This window comes from Bos grunniens, chromosome 4 (genome assembly GCF_055505025.1).
Source record: "Bos grunniens cultivar Pamir isolate PY7600 chromosome 4, Bosgru_T2T1.0, whole genome shotgun sequence".
Taxonomy (NCBI): Eukaryota; Metazoa; Chordata; class Mammalia; order Artiodactyla; family Bovidae; genus Bos; species Bos grunniens.
The window spans coordinates 50,046,286-50,069,333 of record NC_141168.1 but is presented as its reverse complement, the minus strand read 5'-3'; the positions used below and the strand labels follow the sequence as shown (position 1 = coordinate 50,069,333).

Genomic DNA, 23,048 nt, shown 5'->3' with positions numbered 1-23,048 from the left:
TTTGCAATCAACTATGAGATGTTTGGGCAAACTTTCAGCACAGGTTTCATACTAAGCATTTTTAACATAAAACCAACCACTAAGTGCTGGGTATCCATACAAGGCATGGCTTTCAAATTAATACACAGCTTAGCTGCAAGCACCACCGACAGTAATCCTCTGGCTGAAAGGTCTTCAGGTAGACTCCAATTCCAAACCAATTTTGTAGAGCCACTTGGGTTTTTTTTTTTTTTCTAATACTTTCCCTTCATATTATATGACAATCCATTAATCTTGCCCATTAACTTAAAATTACTGGGCAATTTTTTTTTTTTTGGAGGGTTCTGAACAGTTGCTTTTGTTCGCTGTTGATTCAGAGCTTCACATGGAAAATGTCCACCATTAGACAACCTAAGGATCTATTGATCTTTTATGTTTTGGTGACGTTTCCTGTAAGGGCTTTAAAAAAAAAAAAAAAACAAGAAGGATGAGAATGGGATGAAATGAGATGGAGGGCATGGAGATGTTGATTTAAACAAGCAGGGCTTGTGCTCATCGGAGCGCTACAAAAGATAGTTTTACCTGGGGCTGAACTTCCAGGTGTCCAGGTGGGAGAGTCACCCACTGACCTGGATGGGTGGCCTGCTAATGGCCCCGGGGCTGGCAGGAGAGGAATTCTGCGGGGTCTCAACTCTGAGGGTTGTTTTGGCTCCAGGTTAAACATGAGTGTGTTATTTATTACTTACTTGCTTTCTTTCCTCTCTTTGGGAGATTTTGCATAAAATAAAGGGATTTCTGCCTCCTCCCCAGTATTTTTTGTTGCTGTTTGTTTTTCTTTGATGGGCTGCTTTCCACCTCCTAACACACTATTCCCAAGACAGGCAGAGATTAGCACTGATTCTGTCTTCCTCTTTTCCCCCTATTCACCCCAAGGTCAGATTTAGATATTGAGGTATCCATTTCCTAACTGTTCCTGGGACCACTCATGACACTTAGTGTCTGTACACTGGTACTTTAGTTAATAAGAAAGTCTCCCCTCTTCTCTCCTTCCTTCTTTCTTTAGCCAAAATGTAGACAACTGTTTTCTCCTATCTGTGTCCTGGGTTGGGAAGATCTCTTGAAGGAGGAAATGGCTACCTACTCCAGTATTCTTGCCTGGAGAATGGCTTAGACAGAGGAGACGGGCAGGCTACAGTCCATGGGGTCACAGAGTCGAACATGACTGAGCAACTAACACTTTCACTTTCACTTTCAGACACCGTTTTCTCTTATCTGTGTGTTGGGCCCGTAGGGATAAGCTGGTTTTAGACAAACAGGGCTTCCCATGTGGCGCTAGTGGTAAAGAACCTGCCAGCCAATGCAGGAGATGTAAAGAGACGTGTGTTGGAGCCCTGGGTCAGGAACCCTCGAGGAGGAAATGCAACCCACTTCAGTATTCTTGCCTGAGAATTTCATGAACAGAGGAGCTTGGTGGGCTACAGTTCATAGGGTTACAAAGAGTTGGACAAACTGAAGCAACTTAGCATGCGTGCATGCAGACAAACTAAACTAAAATTCAGAAGACCTTTGGCACAGACTGATATACTCTGTCAAGATGAAGAAGTTCAGAATATGGTAAGATAAACTGGCACACTCTGTGTTCGCAAAGCTAAACATTTTCCAAAGAAATGGATTTTCAGCATTTTGCCACAATATGGGAGATTAGCGAGTCAAGGAGACTCAATCAGAACCAGTTAGCAGCGACCAGGCAAAACAGCTCATTCCTACTTTGGGGCAGAGAACACAGTTGTCTTATCTTCACTGATCAGGTCCCTGAGCTGCCTGAGAGCTCACTGCTCCTCTCGTTGCCAACAGGGGACTCTGGGTGAGATTTTCGGCCCTCAGAAAACTTCATGGGAACAATATCCCACTAGAATATTAATGAAGTCTTCAACTTCAATCCTAGAAATATGTGCTTGGAGGCTTCCTGAGTCCATCCTTCACTGATTATTAATGATCTGCCACACTTAGAAAAAAAGCCACTTCTCAGCTAACTTTCTGCCTGGCTTCCCTTCCCTCAGCCTAAGACAAACATCACGTCTGGGGTACTGCTGGGAACACAGGAGGTGTCTACACAAGGGAAACAGTTTTTTCTTTATGCCTGAGACTGAAAAAAGAGGCCATGGCTTCTGTTTTTAAAATTAACGGCTACAGGAAAACTTGCAAGCAAAGGCTTACCATTTTTGACAATTTTTTAGGGAAGACTCCATTCCTTCAAATTCTCCATAGGTGACACTCAGAAAGTTGCTCTTCCTTAGTGGTCCAGTGATTAAGGCTATGCACTTCCAGTGAAGGGGGTTCAGGTTCAATTCCTGGTTGGGGAACTAGGATCCTGCATGCCAAAAAAAAAAAAAAGCAAATAAATACATACACAAGCCTCAAACCAAAAATGAACCAAATCCTACTTGTTGCTCCAGTAGTCCCCAAATTTAGTCTATTAAAGCACAATTAGGAGCAAACAGTTTTTATCTTTCCTGCACATTTTCTAGTTGGTGGGTGATGAGAGGGAGATAGCAGCTTGTTGATAAGTCCTGCTCCTGTCACCCAGTGCTGACACCTCAGAGTTGGTTTGCTTGTGCCCACATCTAACCAAAACCTCATGTCTACTCAGTTCCAATTGCAGTCAGTCCTGTGGTTTGATGGTGGGTGGATACGACATTCACATATTGGTCGTAATACATCTCTCAGCCTTCATACTTAAAATGCTGCTTGTTAAACATATATCCAGCTGGGTTTTCATTCAGACGACTGCTAAACTTTTTATCTTGGATGGATGCTATAAGGGACACAATTTCCTTCCTAGAGTTGTATACAGAAGCAACCAAAAGCCACATTTGAAAGTCTGATTAATAATGCTAAATTCATTCTAATTTTTTTTTTTTTTGACTGATTTAGGTTTGAAATTCCTTTGAAAAAAGTTTTACTGTTTTAACATTCAGCAACTTAAGTGCCAATTCTGCAATAAAGCACTCCTGGAGTTTCATTTGAAGATCTCAAAACAAGATTACCAAAAAGCCGGTGGAGTTGTCTGTACAGGCAGGGCTGGGGGAAACAAGGCATGAGTTTGTGAATCAGTCCATCAGTGACTCAAGGCTGGAAACAGGCTCAGAACCTTGGCAACCTTCAGGTCCAATTCCTTTGTCATCAGTTCTTATATGATTTTTAGTCAAATCAGATCACCTTTCCCGTTAGTGATTTAAAATTATAATCCCAGTAATGATAATTATTGATTATAGCATGCTGACTAGATATATTATTGGTATAATAAGAACAGTATATGCTAGGTGCATTTCACATACCTTCTATATACATTGTTGTTTAGTTGCTAAGTCTTGTCCAACTCTTTGCGACCCCATGGACTATAGCCAACCAGGCTCCTCTATTCATGGGATTTCCCAGGTGAGAATACTGGATTGGATTACCATTTCCTTCTCCAGGGGATCTTCCCGACACAGGGATCAAAACCACCTCTCCTGCATTGGCAGGTGGATTTTTTAAACCACTGAGCCACCTGGGAAGCCTTTTCTATGCATATGCTTGTTTAAAAAGACAAAAATCCCCTGAATGGGGTAGTGGTTATAGCAATTAAGAGTATGGCCTCTGGTGATGAACTGCCTGTTTTCAAAAGTTGGTCCTGCCACTTACTAAGTGTGATCCTTGTCTATAAAATAGGGGTGATAATAGTACACACTTCATAGGGTGAAGTCCATGTACAGAAAGCCCTTAGAACTGCATCTGGCACATCATAAGTCCCATGTAAGGTTATGACTTATTATTATTTTGTTCTACTGTTTGCAGCCTATGTTAATAATTCAAGGGGTAGTTTCAACCAGTTAGGAAGAGCATTCTTCATCATTAACAGTAGCATCCTGCATGTCCTCCCACCACCATTCATCCAATTCGTTGTTCTGTTGGTATGTAAAGTGGCCCAAGGCTATGGTTTTTCCAGTAGTCATGTAAGGATGTGAGATAAAGAAGACTGAGTGTCAAAGAATTGATGCTTTTGAATTGTGGTGCTGGAGAAGACTCTTGAGAGTGCCTTGGAGAACAAGGTGATCAAACCAGTCAATCCTAAAGGAAATCAACCCTGAATATTCATTGGAAGGACTGATGCTGAAGCTCCAATATTTTGGCCGTCTGATGCAAAGAACCAACTCATTGGAAAAAACCCTAATGCTGGGAAAGATTGAAGGCAGTAGGACAAGGGGACAACAGAGGATAAGATAGTTGGATGGCACCACTGACTCACTGGACATGAGTCTGAGTAAACTCCAGGGGATAGTAAAGGACAGAGAAGCATGGCGTGCTATAGTCCACGGGGTCACAAGAGTTGGACACAACTTAGTGACTGATTAGCAACAACAAGGCTGGCAGCAGTGAATTTCTGGTAAGTGAGTGGGTTTTTAAAACCTTCCAGAAAAAGCTCTCTGGTGAGCAACTCACCTGGAAGGGAAGGATTCCTGAGGATTCCAGGATGGCACCTTGCCCTCTGAATCCCTGTGCATTCTTCTTCTTTTTTAAAAATTTTATTTATTATTTATTTGGCTGCATCAGGTCTTCATTGTGTCATGCAGGGTCTTTCATTGAAGTGCACAGACTCTCTAGTTGTGGCTTGTGGGCTCTTAGTTCCCTGACCAGGGATTGAACTAGAGTATTCTTAACCACTGGACCGCCAGGGAAGGCCCCTTGTGGATTCTTCTTGCTCTGCAATCTCCAAAGTGCTGGGCCTGAACTTTAAGGGTTGTATTCTTTCAAGATGTTTGGCACTGGTCTCATTAAACCTGTCTTGGGTCTCCCCCAGGCTGCTCTTGATCTTCACTGCTAAGTGCCATGGCAGGATATTAAAGTGGCCTCATCTGTTAAGAAAATAGTCTTGAAACTGGAGAAGGCCTCTTAGCAGGGCACTCAAGAGTATGACTGCTCAGTGAGGGCATTCTTAAAACCCAGACCCCCTCCCGCGGCCCAGCCTGGGGTGTTCTCAGGCCATCTCATATGGTGGATGCAGTCATAGCCTCAGGGTATCAACCACAGTCAGATTCTGCTGGGATGCTGTGCCCACTGCTTTCTAATTGCTGCCAGATCTGCCATTTTTCTTTCAGCAAGGTTCACCAGCTCTGCATACTAGCCAATTCAGTGATAGGTCAGACAACCCTTAATTTAATTCAGTTTAACTGAGTTAGTATTCGTTAATCATCTATGTATGCCTTTAATCATTGGTCTTCTTTCCTATAAAGAATCTCCTGTGTACCTATTAATGTGAAACAAGAAAACCAGCAGAATCAAACTATTTTAACTTCAATTTCTGATAACTTTTGTCCTCCACAAGTCAATTTTGAAGCATCTATCATTTTTGTCTTGTTTTAGAAATCAGCCCAGCCTGCTGTCTGGCTCTCACCTCTTGCAGGTTTGCCTGGGTGTGGTGGGTTTGCATGGATGCTCCCCTCCCCACCTGTGTTTGGCAAATGTGGAATAAGGAATGCCTGATTTTGAACCTTGACTGTGTTTGACCTGGCCGCAGAATAGTCCACAGGCATGATGCAGGTCAGAACTAACTGGCTCGTGTGGAGACCAAAGCCATTTGGCATAGCCAAAGGATGCACTAACTCTCATAGCACTAACTTCCACCCCTGACAGGAAGCGCTCTGCCCAAACAACCTGTTGCTGGGGGTGGGGGAGGGTGGGGTTCAAATTAGAGTAAGCAGTGGTTTGGTCTTTCAGTCTCAAGAAGTAGTGAGGACATAGTTGTAAATCAGCAAGTGAATTGTTTTAGCGTTCTCAGATAGGATGGTGGGCACATGGGGATGGACTGGAAAGGTAATATTAGGCATCAGTGGTCTTGTCTGCTCCCTTTCTCTTTCCGTTGGGAAATTGCTTCTTTATCCTAGATGGCTCTGGTGGGTTGTTAATCACTGAACCTCATCCTTGGCTATCGCAGTCTATTCAGGCTACTGTAATAAAAGGGCACAGAACTGGGTGACTTATAAACAGCAGAATTTTTTTTCTCACAGTTCTGAAGCGGGGGAGTCTGAGATCAGGATGCCAGCACAGTAGAGTGTGGGCTGCTGGCTGCTGACTTACTTCTTGTGTCCTCACACAGTGGAGAACAGAAAGAGGAAGCTCTCTCCTGACTCTTTTAGAGCACTAATCCCAATTGGAGGGCTCCACCCCCATGACCTCATCTAATCCTAATTACCTCCCCAAGGCCCACCTGCTAACAGTGTCAGATTGGGGTAGGGTTTCAACACATGTATTTTCAAAGGACATGGATATTCAGCCTATAACATAGGACCTGAGAGGTAAGCCCATGACCTAAACCTGGCTGAATCCAGTTTTCCTTTCCACTGGGATTGGGCCAAGGCTTGAGCAGGTGACCTAACTAATGTCAGTCATGTCTTTCCAAGATAGTTTGTGGCCCTCGGACAGATTTAGGGCCTCTTGCTTTTGTATATAAAGGTATCCTATGATAAGAAAGAATGAGGGCAACATATAAAAAGAGAGAGACAGGTAGAGAGATGGGGAGGGGGGAGAAGGAGGAGGAGGAAGAAGAAGGAGAAGGAGGGAAGGGGAAGAAGTGGAGGAGGTTGGGGGGAGGGAAGGAAAGAGAAATACAGACAAAAAGAATGTTGCTATTACTTGAGTACCTATGCCTAAAAATAATTCCCTCTTTATCTTCCCAGCTTGTGAGCTACATTATGCTTCTGGTTGTTTATGCTGGGTTTCTTTCTCTTACAATGGAGTGGTGACTGACTAACCGACTAGGTTTAACTATTCTTCAACTAACTACTTGGCTTTGGCAATCTCTTTAATGCACGCAGTTCTTCCCTCATTTTTAAGCAAAGTTTAGCTACATGGTGAGTACACAGTGCCTCTTAGGAAATGTTCATGGAATAAATGAAGTAGCTAATACTACAGGGATAGTAAGTATTGGGTTTAGCTATGAAGTTGCCAATGTTTGATTATTTTGACCTATGAAAAAAGTGATTTCATGTGATTAAGGCAACAGCATCTTCAGCTATTGAGAAGGAGAGCTGGACTGTCAGTCACCGTTTATTGAGACTCTGCTCTATGCAGGTATGAGGGTGCTGTGAGGAAGTTAGGATGGAGGAAACAGGAGGCTTCTTGGGGAGACTAGAGACTCACGAGGGACTTACAGCTTACAAAGAAACCATTGCTAGAGTGTGGGCCTCACTCCACAAACTAGCGAAGAGATTAGTCATTTGCGGGGAAGATTTCATCAGTGAAGCACACCATGTACAATCTATGAATAACCTGGATAGTGTCACATTCAGAGAAGAGCTCTGTCACTATGGTTCCTAGAATCCCTCCTTTGGCAAACTTTCTCAGAACCCTTGTGGAACTGTCCTACTTCAGCTCAAAGAGTCAAAGGTCAAGGAAAATATTGAACACATTATGCCTTTTCAATGTCTTATGCCAGTTCACCCTGTCCCCAGGAGAATTTTCTCTTTTCATCCCCTTTGTTTGGAAAACAACCAACTTAAAATTTTATCTGTGTTTCATCAAATCCAAACTCATACTAAGCAGAGGCTGAAGAATAAGTAATGCGACACAGCCAAAAAGTAACAAAAGTTTTGTTATGACTTCTACCTCCGTGTAACTGGGTTCTCCCATTTGGTGGCATTTGAAATGACTGTTCATGCTTCTTCTGTCCATTTGTTTTGATTTAGGTTTCTAGATGTGGTGCAGCAGTCTGGTATGGTGATTTTTCCTAAATATCTTAACTTTGGGGTATTTGCTCACCAGTTCTCCTCCATGTAATGTGCACTTAAAAAAACAGAGCCAGAGCCTGGCAGTTTGCCAAAATCAGGCTGTCAGCTGATCTCATGTAGAAAAAGGATTCCTTGTTGAGAGAGCATGGTTCTTCACCTTCTTGGAGTGGTCATTAGGTTCACCTGCCTTTGGCTACTCGCTGGAGCCTAATGACTTCCCGGAAAGGGAGCACTTCCCAGTTCTGAGCAAACAGCATTTACCTTCTTTTCTTATTTGTTTAAGATGAGGCATCGTTTTTGTCCTGCTTCTTCCTTTTACTTAAAAGAAAAAAATCACCTTCTTTCAGAGTGACTATTTTGCCAAACCTGCCCATCAACATAAAGAACGCTGGGGATGTCTTAGTGGACCTATAGAATATGTGCTCTAATTTATGTCTGATGGACTTAAAAGTAAAAATGCACGTGGTAGAGGCCATGGTCACTAACATGCAACTCTAATGCTTTAACTTATCTTCTTCAAACAGGAGAGATGTTTTTCTTCTGGGCTTACATAAATACAGCAGTTGAATGCAGTCTAAATCATGGTATGCAGCTGTGGAGCCCTTTGGCTTTGCCAAACCCTCTTGCTTGTGCACTCAGATTTTACAAGGGGGCAGTCCTGTTGCTAAAGGAACTCTAGTCACTTTTTCGTGAATGTCCTGTGATTGGCAGGAATGCTGGCTGTTGTTAAGTATCATATTGTTCCATTGTGGAGAATATTTTTTATTGCTAGTTCAATAGCTTTTCACAGTTATTAAACCAGAGTCATTGTCCCTGGAGGCTCCAAAGGCTCAGAGACTTTGGAGCCTGGGAGGAAAAAAATACACGTGCACAAAAACCTGTCAGTTATCCTCAGTGTTTCAATGTGGCTGTCATACTTTGACTGTGGCTCTTAAGGTGTTTTGGAGGAAATGTTGAGAAAGTGGCTTTTCAAGTGTATCATTTATAGCCAACTTCTTTTCATAAATAAGAGTTCATGGGCCCAAATTCAATCACAAATATTTTTTTGAAATACTTAACTTTAAGGAATAGTAGACCAATACTTGGAGAAGGAAATGGCAACCCACTCCAGTATTCTTGCCTGGAGAATCCCGTGGACAGAGGAGCCTGGTGGGCTGCTGTCCATAGGGTCGCACAGAGTCGGACACGACTGAAGTGACTTAGCATGCATGCATGCATTGGAGAAGGAAATGGCAACCCACCCCAGTATTCTTGCCTTTGGAGGGTCCCAGGGACAGAGGAGCCTGGTGGGCTGCCGTCTGTGGGGTCGCACAGAGTTGGACATGACTGAAGCGACTTAGCAGCAGCAGCAGCAGACCAATACTATTATAATGACACATTAAAGCATGTAGATTAAAAAATGTTGTCTATGTTAGTAGATATGAACAAATATCCCATAATTCCAAGAGAAATGCCTGCCTGAAATCATTGCTACATCTAAGTAAAATGATCCAAGAAGATGAATAGATGTTATCAATAAGGGAGGCATGTACATGTCTCTGCTAGGAAGATCTGCCAGCTTACTTAGTGGAAAATGAAAATATTCCATATTCCCATAAGTGAGCTGGGTGGATGGTGTTGTAGTGCAATTGTTAGTAACCACCGAGGACTTGCCAGGAGACCAAGGCAGCCCTTGACACACCTAAGTGTTAGCGTGAGGAGAGAGTGAAGGGACTGGGGCTGTTTCCTCAGGGTCAGTATGAGATCCCAACAGGAGCACATTGTCTTATGGGAGTCACCCTGGGGAGGAAACACTTAAGATCTTTCAAGAGCACTCAACTTTCTGGGTATTGATAAATGTTTCATTATATCTCCTGACCACACCGAGCTGGTTCCTGCAGATTTCACTCTGCTCAGCTCTTTGTGTACTTTCTGTATTGTTTTCTTTTTCTTCTTTGGAGCAGAGTTTGTGAGGCCCCAAGGACCATACTAACCCTCAAGTCAGTGGATGCACAGTTAATCTTCTGCTGAAAGAAAAATGGATTCTTATTTCTCTTGTCTCTGGCAACAACTGGGGCGTGGGCAGGAACTCTGTTTATCTAAACAAAAACAGAACGTGTATCACCTATCTAAGCTTTGCTGGCCAGCTCCTTTCTGATCATGCCACTCCATGGCAGGTTTCTGAGAATTTTTATTTTTCTAGAAATCACTGCAAGTTTATAGGAACATAACCTCATACTGTGGTTGATGAGTGCATGATGATTGTGTTTGTTCTGTTTGAACACAGTTTTCTGCTTCTCTTCATAAGAGTCTCTCCATTCCTGGAAGCTTCCTTTAGATATTATCTCTTCCTCCCTGCCTGTTCCCCACCTCAATTCCTGCCACTCTTTATTTCCCACCAAGGGAAGTTAGGGAGCCCTTTAACAGAGACTTGGAGGGCCTACCCCTTCCTGCGAAAACATTGACGGACCATTGTGCCCTGACTGAATCTTTCCATCACCTATAATGTATATTTTCTACATGTAATTTATGTCTTTATTCCACATCTTACATTTTGCCTGCAAACATTTCCTGCATCATTCAAAAGGGGTTTGCCAGGCTCTGCCCTCTGTATTAACAGTTAAAAGAGGGAAGAGAAATCTTGAATGTTAACTCAAGACTACGTTGGTAAACTGCTTTTTAAGAAAGAAACATAATGGTTGAGTTTATGCATTCGCCAAAACAACCCCCCTTTACTTAGTGTTGAATCCATCCTTCCTGTTGGTATACACTCAAGGAGGCTTTGTGAGATGATTTCAATAATATGGACCAGCATCTGATCTTGAAAAAACAACATCTTTTTGTAGAAAAGAGGCTGGAAGGATACATACACCCAAATGACAGCACGATTAGCTTTGGGATATTTGCATCATTTTTTCCTATCCTTTTCATACCTTTTTGTGTAGTGTGAATTTGTGCATATATTTTAAAATAGGATATTTTATTCATAAAAGCTAAAGTCACTCAGTCGTGTCCAACTCTTTGGGACAGAATTCTCCAGGCAGGAATACAGGAGTGGATAGTCATTCCCTTCGCCAGGGAAATCTTCCCAATCCAGGGCTCGAACCCATGTCTCCCACATTGCAGGCAGAATTCTTTACAATCTGAGCTATAAGGAAGGCCCAAGAATACAGGAGTGGGCAGCCTATCCCTTCTCCAGTGGATAGTCCCAACCCAGGGATTGAACTGGGGTCTCCTGCATTGCAGGTGGATTCTTTACCAGCTGAGCTAGCAGGGAAGCCATTTTATTCCTAACCTTCCCTCAAAGCTATTTGGCATTGTGGTAATTTCTTAATATGTTATTTATGAGGAGATTATGCCTCCAATGAAGATCTGTGTGTAAGGTCTTAGTCTGCTACCTACATTTGTATGTCACTCAGAATAACTCAGATTTTCTCATGTGTAAAATGATGACAGTAACCTCCACTTGTAGAAATTAAGGTGAGACTCTACTGAGATAAGCATGAATAAAATGTTGATATGTGTGAAGGGCTACCCACGTGAGAGGAATAACAATACCCCTCCTCTGTTTGGGAAGAATCCATGGGGCAAATGTAGATCAAAGATCTGAAACAAGGGTATGTATACCTGATGACCTGACATTCAGGTTAGCATGAATGGAGGAGCCTTTCCCAGGAGCCTTTGAACTTGTGCAAGTAGCTTAATTTCTTAGTGGTCCCTTCCAGGGCTGTTTTGTGAAGGGAAAGTATGTGTGTGTGTAACCAAAGTGCTCAAAATGTAATATGTGAAGACATTCAACTACATACAAAAGTAAGCATTGGAGCACCATATAACCTCACCACCTGACTGATCCAAGTTAAGTTAGTTAAAGTTAAGTCACTCAGTCGTGTCTGACTCTTTGCAACCCCATGAACTGTAGCCCACCAGGCTTATCCGTCCATGGGATTCTCCAGGCAAGAATACCGGAGTGGGTTGCCATTTCCTTCTCCAAGGGATCTTCCTGATCCAGGGATCGAACCCAGGTCTCCTGCATTGCAGGCAGATGCTTTAACCTCTGAGCCATCAGGGAAACCAAGCGTCTTTTTTTAAACGACTGGTTGATGTGGTGCCAGATGTTTGATAAGTCACAGAAAAGTAAAATTAAAAAGCAGAAACGAAAACCAAACAGGGTCTCTCATAGGACCCCCAACTAATGCACTAAATATAACTGCTATTCAGGGGACATGAACCTCAGTGGAGTGTTCCTGGCTCCCTAGGAAGCAGTAGATGATAGGGCCTGGCTGCAGTGACAATGAAGTGAACTTCTGGAAGCAGAGACAGGTGGTAGAGAGCATTGGAGGGGAGATACCTTGACCATCTGTGGAAGGTCCCGACCCCCTGGGTCCTGATGATGACATCCTGTCTGTGGGGCTCAAAACCATTTTCAACACCATTCACATGCCAGGAGTGGCTATTGCTTATGTAGTGGACTGCTCAGCACTGAAGGGGTTACGTGTAAGAGTGATCAAAGATTTAAACTGTCATGTTGACGGTAAGCTGGGGAACAGGCTGTGCCGGGGCCTTAATAAATCTGCCCTTGACTTATGGCCGAACCTCATTCAGCAGAAAATTATTTCTGTAGCATATTGAGTGCTGTGCTCTGATGGAGACAGAAATAAAAGAAAGGTGGAAATGAGGAGAAGAGAATGGAAATTCAATCCACATGCGGTGGGGAGGATTCTTTAGTACATTCTTTCTCAGATAAAATAAGAAACAGAATGTGTAGGACTCTCAAAGTACGGTGCATTCCTTTGATTACTAACATGTCTTAGGGGAAGAAAATGGACGAGGAGTAATTCTCAGTGAAGACTGATATGGAGTGGGGGGAGAGGGAGAAAACCTTAGTGACTTAGACATGATTGTCCATTCATTTGTTCACACAGACCACCAGGCTTTATTGAACACTCACTATAAATGAGAAGGTGTGGGTATGAGGATGAGCATGGCGTCTTACTGAGTTCATAGCTAATGTGGTAGATCTACACATTCATTATAGACCTAGAATTGGTCCAGCACCAGCTCAGTTCAATATGGGATTCTCTGGTGGCTCAGACAGTAAAGAATCTGCCCGCAATGCAGGAGACCTGGGTTTGATCCCTGGGTTGGGAAGATCCTTTGGAGGGGACATGGCAACTCACTCCAGTATTCTTGCCTGGAGAATCCCATGGACAGAGGAGCCTGGCAGGCCCCAGTCCATGGGGTCGCAAAGAGTTGGACATTACTGAGTGACTAAGCACAGCACAACACAGTTCAATATAGCACAATGGCAACCGTCTTTGAATAAAGTGTGAGAGAATATAGTCAGATTTTAGGTATGAGAGAAGGGCCAACACTTTTTCCCAAAACATTTTCCCAATTCAATGTAAAGAACAGAGTTTTCATTAATTTGAAAGGCTAAGTTAAAATAAAACAGCTAATCTCTTTCTTAATCAGTTGATATGTGATTTAAATCTTCATATTGTTTTTCTTTATAACATTTCAGAAAGAAAAGAAAGGTTAAGATTGAGAGAGTCTGTGCTTTTCAGTCCAGTTCATAAAAGCACAAAGAACCCTTTCAATCCCAGACCAGAGATAATTAGAATTCAATGGATAATTTAGGAGACAGGACTTCTCTTTCTGCCAGTTTTGAAACTATTGGGAAAACCTCAAGAAAAACTCAAGAAAATAATGAAAGCTTTCCCTCTTTTGAATAATTTATTTGCAGCTTGTTTGTTGGTTTTCTCTCCATCCTTTCACTCCCAGAGCTGTAACGAGTTAGGAACATAAGGTGTCAGATATTGGTTTGTTGTTGCTGTTGGGGTCTCTGAATTCATGACCCCTGTGGGCATTCCAGGCACAGATAATATATAATTTACAGAGATCTGCAGCTTTCATTTTCTCTTCCCTCTAGTTTTGGAGCTTTTTGTTCAAAGGGGTGATTTGTTTCATTCTGTTGCTGGAAGTTTTAGCAGAGAACCTGATGCTCTGTGGTACCCAAGCTTTGGGAGAATCTCCGTGACCCATCTATCTGCATGCTTCTGTGGGCAGGGATGCTGGACTCTTCCCATCTCGGGGTGTAGCAGGACCAAGACAGAACCAGGTGGCTGTCATAAGGCAAAAGGTTTAAGGCAAAGATCAAATCACGTGTGAAAAGAAAGATTCTTGTCTAAAATAGTGAATGTGGTGGTTGGACGAATGGGGGCAAGGAAGTGGTGCGCCAGAAGGAGGAACTGTGTTCATGTTAATTTCTCAGCGATTCAGGGGGCAAAGCTATGGTTAGTCCAGGGGTTGTTCCATGAAGGACTGGACTGCCACTTAACTGAGCTGTGTTCACCATCCAACATGCAATATTCTAGTACAGTTTATTTTCCCCCTGAGTGTCCAGTAAAGAGTGTCCAGAAGGGTGTAGGTCCCTGGAGGTGGAATGAATCCAAAGGATCCTTTATGATTTTCCCATTTCTACCCCTATCCCTAACCCCATTGGCATCTCCATCTGAGAAGGGAGGGTTGAACTCTGAGTAGTTTGAAGAGGATGGTAGGGTGGGGGAGCAGAGAGGTGGTGTGTGGTTAGCTCTCCAGGTAAACTTGGATAGAGCCTTGGGCTTGTAGACTTGGAGAGGCTGATGAAAGCAACTATTGCCAAGAAGACAGGCTGCTATTGATCAAGCTTCTCTCAGTGTGTTAAATATTTAATGATGCATTTCATTATTTGAAGGATGTTACTCATCAGCTCAATTTAGTATGTTTTTATGAACACATTAAAAAAAAAAAAACCTTACCACCTATTTAGCTATACAAATAAATTTTATTCTAACAGGGACCCTGGTGAAGAATATATTATGTACGGATACTTATATACCTTGTGATGACTTTGGCCACCCTTGGTGGATTATGTCATCAGGCTGTTCCTGGTTCCCCCCACATAAATACAAGAAAAGAACACACCTCTTTTACTTTCCTCATGGTGTGTAAAGACTAAAGTGATGCCACTCCCCACCAAGACTCCAAGTTCTCCAGCAAGATTCTGTAGAAGTGAAAATAATGATGATTTTATTTTGATTATTATAATATGGTCACCTTAATTTAGAACCAGAAGTGAAGCAGACATTTGATGGTGTCATGAATATTGTGAGTTATATGATATCTACTTTAATTCACAACCTATGAATAAATTCATGTTGTCTTTTTAGAAGGTCATATATCTCTTTTGGCCCCAATCCTGCCATGACACATACCAAATGTGTTCTTTGAGAACCTTTCTCTCTCTACTTAAGAGATGACTACGAGAAAGCTTCTGGTCTAGATGTTCAGAGTGGCTGAAACCCTCTCTCTTCTCCTTTTCCACTGTCCATTCTCTCCTTTTCTTACCTAAACTGAATTACATTTCTTCACTTGATTTCAGAGAGATCATGCTGCACAAAGGGACTGCAGAACTCCAGGGAACTTTTGACAAGTGCTTTGGCATAAGGGGATAAGAAAGAGGTGGGAAAAACTGAAGGGAAAAAAAAGGTGAAGCTAAGAATGAAGAGGAGGGAGTACCAGTGATCACAGGAGGAGGGCTTGGTGATCAGTTCCCTTTAAAATCCCTGAAACAAAGGAGACTTGAAGCATTTAAAAGAAAGGCAAACCATGGAACTCAATCAAAGTTGGAAAATCACAGGAGAGAGTGTTATATGAGCACTCGGCAGTGTCAGGATATTCCATCTTCAGAGGGCATGTGTAAATCCACCGATTTGCTTGATTAAAAACTCGGGAAAAATGAAAAGAAAGGAATGCGCCTGAGTAGAATTTTTCACAATGCAAACTTGTTTTTTAGCTTGGTATATCTCAGATTGAAACTTAGCCAAATAATTGCTGGGAAAATATTTGGTTAGGTTTCGAAAGACTGTTTGGAGAAACTGACTAGTTGTAAAATGGAATATTTGGAATGACTGTCTGGGAAAGATAAACTTAAAAGCTGGAGAGGTGTGCTCGGAAGACCAAAGGGAACAAAAGGGCATAGAGGAGGGCACGGTATTTTGTATTCTTGAGAATGAGAGTGAAGGTGTCTAAGCAATAGCTAATTTGCCAAGTTTTGGATTGTGAATGTTTTTCTTGATATGGTTTCCAGGAAGGATTACGACTTTAGTCTTTTATGCAAAGTGGTGTCTTATTATAGAACAAAAGGCAATAGGCTTTAGTTGCTGTATCTGAAACTCTGAATTCCGCTTCAGGCATCCATCTCATGTCTAGTTAACTGTAGAAATAAAATTGGAGGGAATTTGGCCTTCAGGTTATAGGGCTGGAAAATGCTTTGAGAGGCCTTCTGGTTGGATTACTTCTAAACCCTCCCTGACAGATGAAAATTTATCTTATTTTTAAATGTTCCCCAGAGGAAGAGTGTCCACAGACTCCCTTAGTAACTCATTCCAGTTTTTAACGATCTCCACATTCAGGAAATTCCTTTTTCTGTCTTACCTAAACCCGCTCTGCTGCAGCTTAAGTCCATTTTCTTTTGACCTGCCCCAAAAGAGATGGGAAAAAGAGGTCACTCTCTTACATCAACATCCTTCCACATAATTAAAGATAAATTTTTAAACTCAAAAATTTTTCTGTCTCCTTTTCTTTATCACATCACATCTCCCCACTTCTTCAGCCTTCCTGGAGGGGTTCCATCTTTCAACCTCTTATTCACCTTTGCTGTAGCCTCAGAAACTCCCTCTGCTGTGGGAAGTCTTGCTCTGGGCTGGGAGAGAAGAGAGACTGGCAATGTATGTCCTCACATCTTTCCCTGGAACAGAGCTGATAGAAGAGGTTAATGGTAATGACAATGTTTTAAAATTTTAATATTTTTCTTGCCCACATTATATTATATTTTTTGTGTTTAAATTATATATTATATTTCCTTGCCCATATTATATTTGTTTTAAAAGTCAAATTGAGCTCATACAGTAGGTCTATGGACATTAATAAGGGTATATATATCTTTAGGTTTTGGAAGAGCCAAAAAAGAAAAAAAGTAGGACAGTACATTCATACAATATACTAAGAATTACTCTGTATAATACAAGGCTAAGTTCAATGGTGGCTCCTAGCGCCAGGCTCCTCTGTCCATGGAATTCTCCTGCAAGAATACTAGAATAGATAGCCATTCCCTTCTCCAGGGGATCTTCCTGATCCAGGGATCAGACCCAGGGATCAATCCCAAGTCTCCTGCATTGCAGGTGGATTCTTTACCATCTGAGCCACCAGGGAAGCCCAGATAAACAAAATAGGGGTATTTTTGCTCATGGGGTCCTTCCACTAAATATAAGCATTTCAGAAAATATCCTTTCAACTCTGCCCAACTGATATTTGAAATTTTCCATGAATCCCATTCTGGCTCTTGGGTTGAATCACTGATCTTGCCTTCATTCTTGGGGATGAGACCCTAGATCCTAGCTAGACACCACTTTTACCAGAACATTACACAACTACTTCCAGGGCAGGACTTGACTTGCTTTCTTGGGCATCAAAACTTTTAGCTAAACAAAGTAATATATCTTTTATAATTTATTTTTGTGTTAAACTAAATTCATTTCTTATTTGTTTACCCAGTGTCCAACATATTTCGATATTTGGGGATCAGAGACACACAGAGACGGCTTTATTGTAACTTACATATTTCCTAATTTTTAAAAGAACTTGAGAAACAATTTGAAGCATTCTTAGATTTCCTTGTAGTTATCAAAATATGCTTGTGAGGGAGTTAAATGAGAAACAGGTGCTTAAAAAAAAACTATTGCTATTTTTATGAATCATGTATTTACTCTTACTTGTGTCTTAGCAACATATCATAGAAGTAATCAAAGTACAAACAGAGTAGCTACTTGTCAACCACCATAAAGAGTGAGTTAATGGCAAAGCAGGGCACAGTGCTGAGAGAGAGGGTCCTTGTGGTCTCTAGGACTCCACAAAGTCCCCCATGCTTCTTCTTATTCAGTAAAGGACCCGTATCATGGAACAGGCATTAGTCTAAGTACCAGGGTTACTGCCCAGAATACAAAGAGACAAAAGTCACTGCCCTCAGAAGAATGTACATTTAGTTTTTGTTTCCTACATTTATGGCCCACAGCACCTAATAGAGTTAGAAATTGTATGTTTAAAATGCATTCCTTATTTTGCAGCCATTAAAAATAAGTATTTATGAGAAGTTTATAATCATGTAGAAATGCTCCCTGGGTTAAAATGTTAAATGAGAATTTGTATATGTAAAGCTGTATTTGAATCTGTTCTAAGTTAGAACTGAACACAGCTATCAATCATCCCTTTTAACACACACACACGTTACAATAAATAGGCATGCAGAAAAGACTATAAGGAAATACAACATAATGTTAATGGTGCTTGTCCTTGAGTATGGGATGATAGGAAATTATGCTTTGTATTTTTTGCATCTTTCTCTTTTGGGTAGTAATAAATATTATCTTTCAAATGGAAGGACACATGTCCATTGAAAGAAAATTACTGAATCAGAATTCTAGTAAACTTGAGAGGTATTTTTCTAGGTCTTGTCTTCTAAGAAGCGGAGGCTGTAGGATGATCCAACTGGTATTTTATTGTTTCCTTTCTCAATGAAAGGGCTTTGGAGTTTACTAATCACTGCATTGAAGATTCTCTTATTTACCACTTTAGAGGAAGTAGAAGCAAGAAGGTTGTGTCAACTGGTTCTGTGTGTGCAAACATCCAGAGGTTGTCCAGCATTGGGTGGTTGGTACACTGATGCAATTTCTATTTTGAGAACCCAAATAAGATGACTGTTTGGCACATTCAAGACTGGTCAATCTGGAAGGCAGGACTCTAGGACTCCTTTTAAATTCCTGTTGTCAGGACATCTGAACCCACCACCCAACACATGGATAGTAAGTTAAGGAGGAAGCAAAAGCTGCCTGGGCGATTACTTTTTCTTCTTTTTAATAAGAAGGAAACTCAATCAAACTTTTGCATACAAATATGATAAAGTTCTGTTGCTCAGCTTTTAATGATAGCATGGAATTCTAAGTAAACATGGATGAAATACAACTTGTCAGCACAAAAATACCGCCTGTCATAGTCATTCGTGTATAAAATATGACCCGCAGGTTTGAACCATATGGTTACATGAGTTCTAATTTACGTGGCATCTTCTTAAGTCAGCAGAATGTGTCCTGGCCTGCCTGTGGGAGATGGAGTCAGCACCTCACTCAGTGAAGTAGAGAGGGCTCCTGGGGGGTCCGGGGGTAGGGTGGGGTGGGGGTTGGGGGGGTAGTTAGGCCAGTTTCAGCTGCTACAGTGAGGCTGGAAGCATTGCAAAGTGAATGGCATGTCCCCAACACGATGTGGGCACTTCTACCTAGAGGCTGGGCTGACCAGCCTGTCTCCATGATTAAATCGAAAAGTCTAACATGCAAAATTGAAAAATATTAAACATCACAGCTTGTGACTTTGGCGTTCCTTCTGTTCCCATTGGGGTGGGGGGAGTAACACAATCCCCTCTCAACTTGCGGAGGGGAGCAGACATTTGGATGCTGTTTTAAAGCAATGTTTAATGAAGTGAGAAAAAGTATTTCCAGCGTTGTGCTCCGTGGCACATATACGCAAGCCCAGAAGTGCACAATGGACACATTTTGTGATTTAGACATGAATTGGAAAAGCCAAGGAAATGCCATTGAAATAAAAATCAGACTCGAAAGTCTAAGCTGAGCCAGAAACAGATGGACTTTTTGCTACTTAAGAAAGAAATTCTTCTGCCTTCTCCTCTTTTTCCCCCTCAAGCTGTGCCCTGTCACTATCGTAAGGTGACCTTTCCTCCGGGTCTCCCTGAGATGCTTTCAGTGAACTGGTCAGAGCAAGTGACTCTTGACCTTTCTGCAAATTCTCGGGGAGCCCCAGGGCTCTCTGTCTGCCCTCTGGGTGGTCCCCAAAGACCAGGCTGCAGATGTCTGCGCCTGATAAGTTTGGAGACCAGGGGCGGGAAGGGACCCATCATGAGCTCTGCTGGAAGGTTAAGTAGCTGCCAGGCCAAGTGCCGGGCCCCGAGCAGCTGCTCATGCTGGGAGACAGGGCTTTGGGCTTCAGTGTTTTGTTTTCATGGCAGGTGTGGGGGAGGTTCCGCTTGCTTTTTGAAGATTCTTTTTCTCTTGCCACGATCAGCTGACAATGAAACCTTCCAGTGTTGACATTCTGCTATAGGATATTACCAGAACTAAGACTCAGATTAAGGCTCGGGCAATGGCAGTACTCCAGTACTCTTGCCTGGAAAATCCCATGCACGGAGGAGCCTGGTAGGCTGCAGTCCATGGGGTCGCTAAGAGTCGGACACGACTGAGCGACTTCACTTTCACTTTTCATTTTCATGCATTGGAGAAGGAAATGGCAACCCACTCCAGTGTTCTTGCCTGGAGAATCCCAGGGACAGGGGAGCCTGGTGGGCTGCTGTCTATGGGGTCGCATAGAGTCGGACACAACTGAAGTGACTTAAGAGCAGCAGCAGCATTCATTCTAAGTGGGAAAGATCCCCTGAAGGAGGGCATGGCAACTCACTCCAGTATTCTTGCCTGGAGAATCCGAGAGGATCCTGGCAGGCTAGAGTCTTTAGGGTCTCAAAAGAGTCGGACACAACTGAAGTGAGTTAGCACGCATGCATTCATTCTAAGTCTCCAAGTGGAGACTGCCATTCACATTGCTTTGGAAGAATAAACAGCAGGCTTCTCAGGAAAGAACATTTGTCCAGCAGGTATAAAGGGGGTGTAACTGACCAAGCATAAGAGAGAAAATAAATCCAGAAACCATTGATTTTGCTGCTAGTAAATCGTTATCGCTACAGAGAAGCCATCTAATATTTGAGTGCCTTCTAAGTACCAGGTGGTCTTCTCAGATGGTGCCGTAGTAAAGAATCCACCAGCCAATGCAGGAGATGCAAGAGACACAGTTCCATCCCTGGGTCAGGAAGATCCCCTAGAGTAGGAAATGGCAACCTTCTGCAGTATTTTTGCCTGGAAAATGCCACAGACAAAGGAGACTGGGAGGCTATGGTTCGTGGGTCTCAAAGAGTCAGACACAACTGAGAGACGAGCACGCATGCGCACTAAGTACCAGATACTGACCGCGCTCTTTCGATCTCACCACACTCCTTCACCACACACTGTGAAGGCGCCATTATTGTTCCTCTTTTAAGACGAGGAAACTAGTTCACAGAGATTTGTGCCCACATGTCCTTGGGCACAGAGCTAATAGCCGCTGAGCCAAATGACTCATTTGTCAAATCTCAGTCTTATGCTCTTTTCCTTATACCGTCACAGTAATGCTGTTTCAAGGTACAATTAGGCTATTGTTCAAAATTGAGAATATGTTTTCATTTCTTGTAGTAAACTGGAATTCACTTATGATTTGAGGAGCGGCATCCTACATGGGGTTCTCCCGGCAAGAATACTGAAGCGGTTTGCCATTCCCTTCTCCAGAGAACCATGTTTTGTCAGGCCTGATTCGCAGGAACATGCCCTTCAGCTGCTCCATGTAGCTGGACGACATGCCTGGCGCCCTGGCTGTCCCACCGCTGATCCTCGTTGAGCATGTGAACTTTTACCTGCTGCCAGGTGTCAGTCAAGGTGCCGCCTGGGGGCCAGGGCAAATGCCCTGCTGGAGTCAATGGATATGAGTTTGGGCAAATTCCAGGAGATAGTGAAGCAGAGGGAAGCCTGGCATGCTGCAGTTCATGGGGTCACAAAGAGTTGGACATGACTTAGCGACTGAACAACAACTATTCTATATGGGAGAGTTTTCTGGACAAAGAAGTTCCTCTCTGGTCCCTTTAAGTGCATCCTGCTTGTCTGCATAGACCCATGCTCACTTGTGTAAAACCCACCCCAGGAATTTTGTCTTCAGAATTCCTCTAGCCCCTTTTTTGATGGTCTGCTCTGCTCTTTTTGCTCTCAGGTTCTTTGTTTTTTTTTTGGTTCTTCAGTTTCTCCTTTTGGTTATTTGGCTTCCGTGTCTTCACTACTGTTCTTTCTACCCTCATTGCAACAGCCTGGCTTGACCTTCCCCTCCTGGTGCTGCCACTTACCCTGGCATCTGCTCCCAGGTCTCCTTTGTGGCTGTAATGGGCAAGGGGAACTGGAGGCAGCAGCCTGGCCTCCTTGGTCAGATAAAGGCCTGTACTATAGCTAGTTTGATTGTTGTTTAAACAGAAATACCCTGATGATGCAATACATCCATGTTGTTGTTTTCTCAACTAATAATTCGAAACATTATTGTAATAAGATGAAGCTGTCAGGCCACTGAGAAAGTCAAAACCAAAGTCTCTTAACAGTTCTGCTGTTTTATTTTTTTATGTACCTTTGTTTCTGGCTTTTGCAGCAGTTAAGGCTGTTTCTTTCTACTATCAACGAACCTTTTTATGCACAATTGTCTCAGTCAACCCTGAGGTTTTTATCATGCCTATGGCATGAAGGGCACAGGCTTTTGGAAAAGTCTGTTTTTTAAGGAGCTCTCCTTCCCTTGAGTGGGGTGGGGGATAGGGCTTCCCTGGTGGCTGAGACAGTAAAGAATACGCCTACAATGCAGGAGACACGGGTTCAATCCTGGGTTGGAAAGAGCTTTTGGAGAGGAGAATGACTACCCACTCCAGTATTCTTGCCTGGAGAATTCCATGGACTGAAGAGCCTGACTCAACGGATATGAGCTTGAGCAAAATCTGTAAGATGGTGAAGGACAGGAAAGCCTGGCATACTGCAGTCCATGGGGTCACACAGAGTTGGACAGGACTTAGCTACTGTACAACAACTCCTTTGCTTACTTACACCAACTCCTTTGCTTACTTACCTTTGTTAGTCTCTGTCCTACAAGATTAATATTGCCTGAAGGGGGTGGTATCGACCAATTAAAAGCACTGAAGTAAAGTGAAGTGAAGTTGCCTAGTCGTGTCCGACTCTGAGACCCCATGGACTGTGGCCTACCAGGTTTCTCTGTCCATGGAATTTTCCAGGGAAGAGTACTGGAGTAGGTTGTCATTTCTACTCTGAGGCAAAAAAGTCTTCACTTTTTCTTTTCTCATAGATCCAGGAATTTGGAAGATTTGATCTGCAAATTCCATTTATTTTTCCCATTATTCTATTAATTCTCCGGGGACACAGTTGTTAAGTGGCAGAGGGAGATTTGAATCCAGGTGTGTTTGCCAACACTGGAACTCTTGACCCCCATGCTATGGGTCAAACTGAGATAAGCATTAGATTGTACTACATGCAGTTGCCAGCATTTTACTGTTTTTGACCTACAAAAAATGGCAGTCATGTATAGTTCCACCAAACA

General features: G+C 42.7%; 1 long non-coding RNA gene across 2 annotated transcripts in view; it reads right to left on the bottom strand.

Annotated features, from left to right (window-relative positions):
* Nucleotides 1-13,438: 13,438 nt before the first annotated feature.
* LOC147374089 (uncharacterized) overlaps nt 13,439-23,048 on the bottom strand; it is a 72,272-nt gene continuing 62,662 nt past the window's right edge. For both annotated transcript variants that reach the window (XR_015163183.1, XR_015163184.1), the window contains exons 3-6: nt 16,417-16,523; nt 16,200-16,241; nt 14,688-14,766; nt 13,439-13,846 (exon numbers count right to left, since the gene is read on the bottom strand). This is a non-coding gene — a long non-coding RNA (uncharacterized LOC147374089). The remainder of the gene's footprint in view (nt 13,847-14,687; nt 14,767-16,199; nt 16,242-16,416; nt 16,524-23,048) is intronic.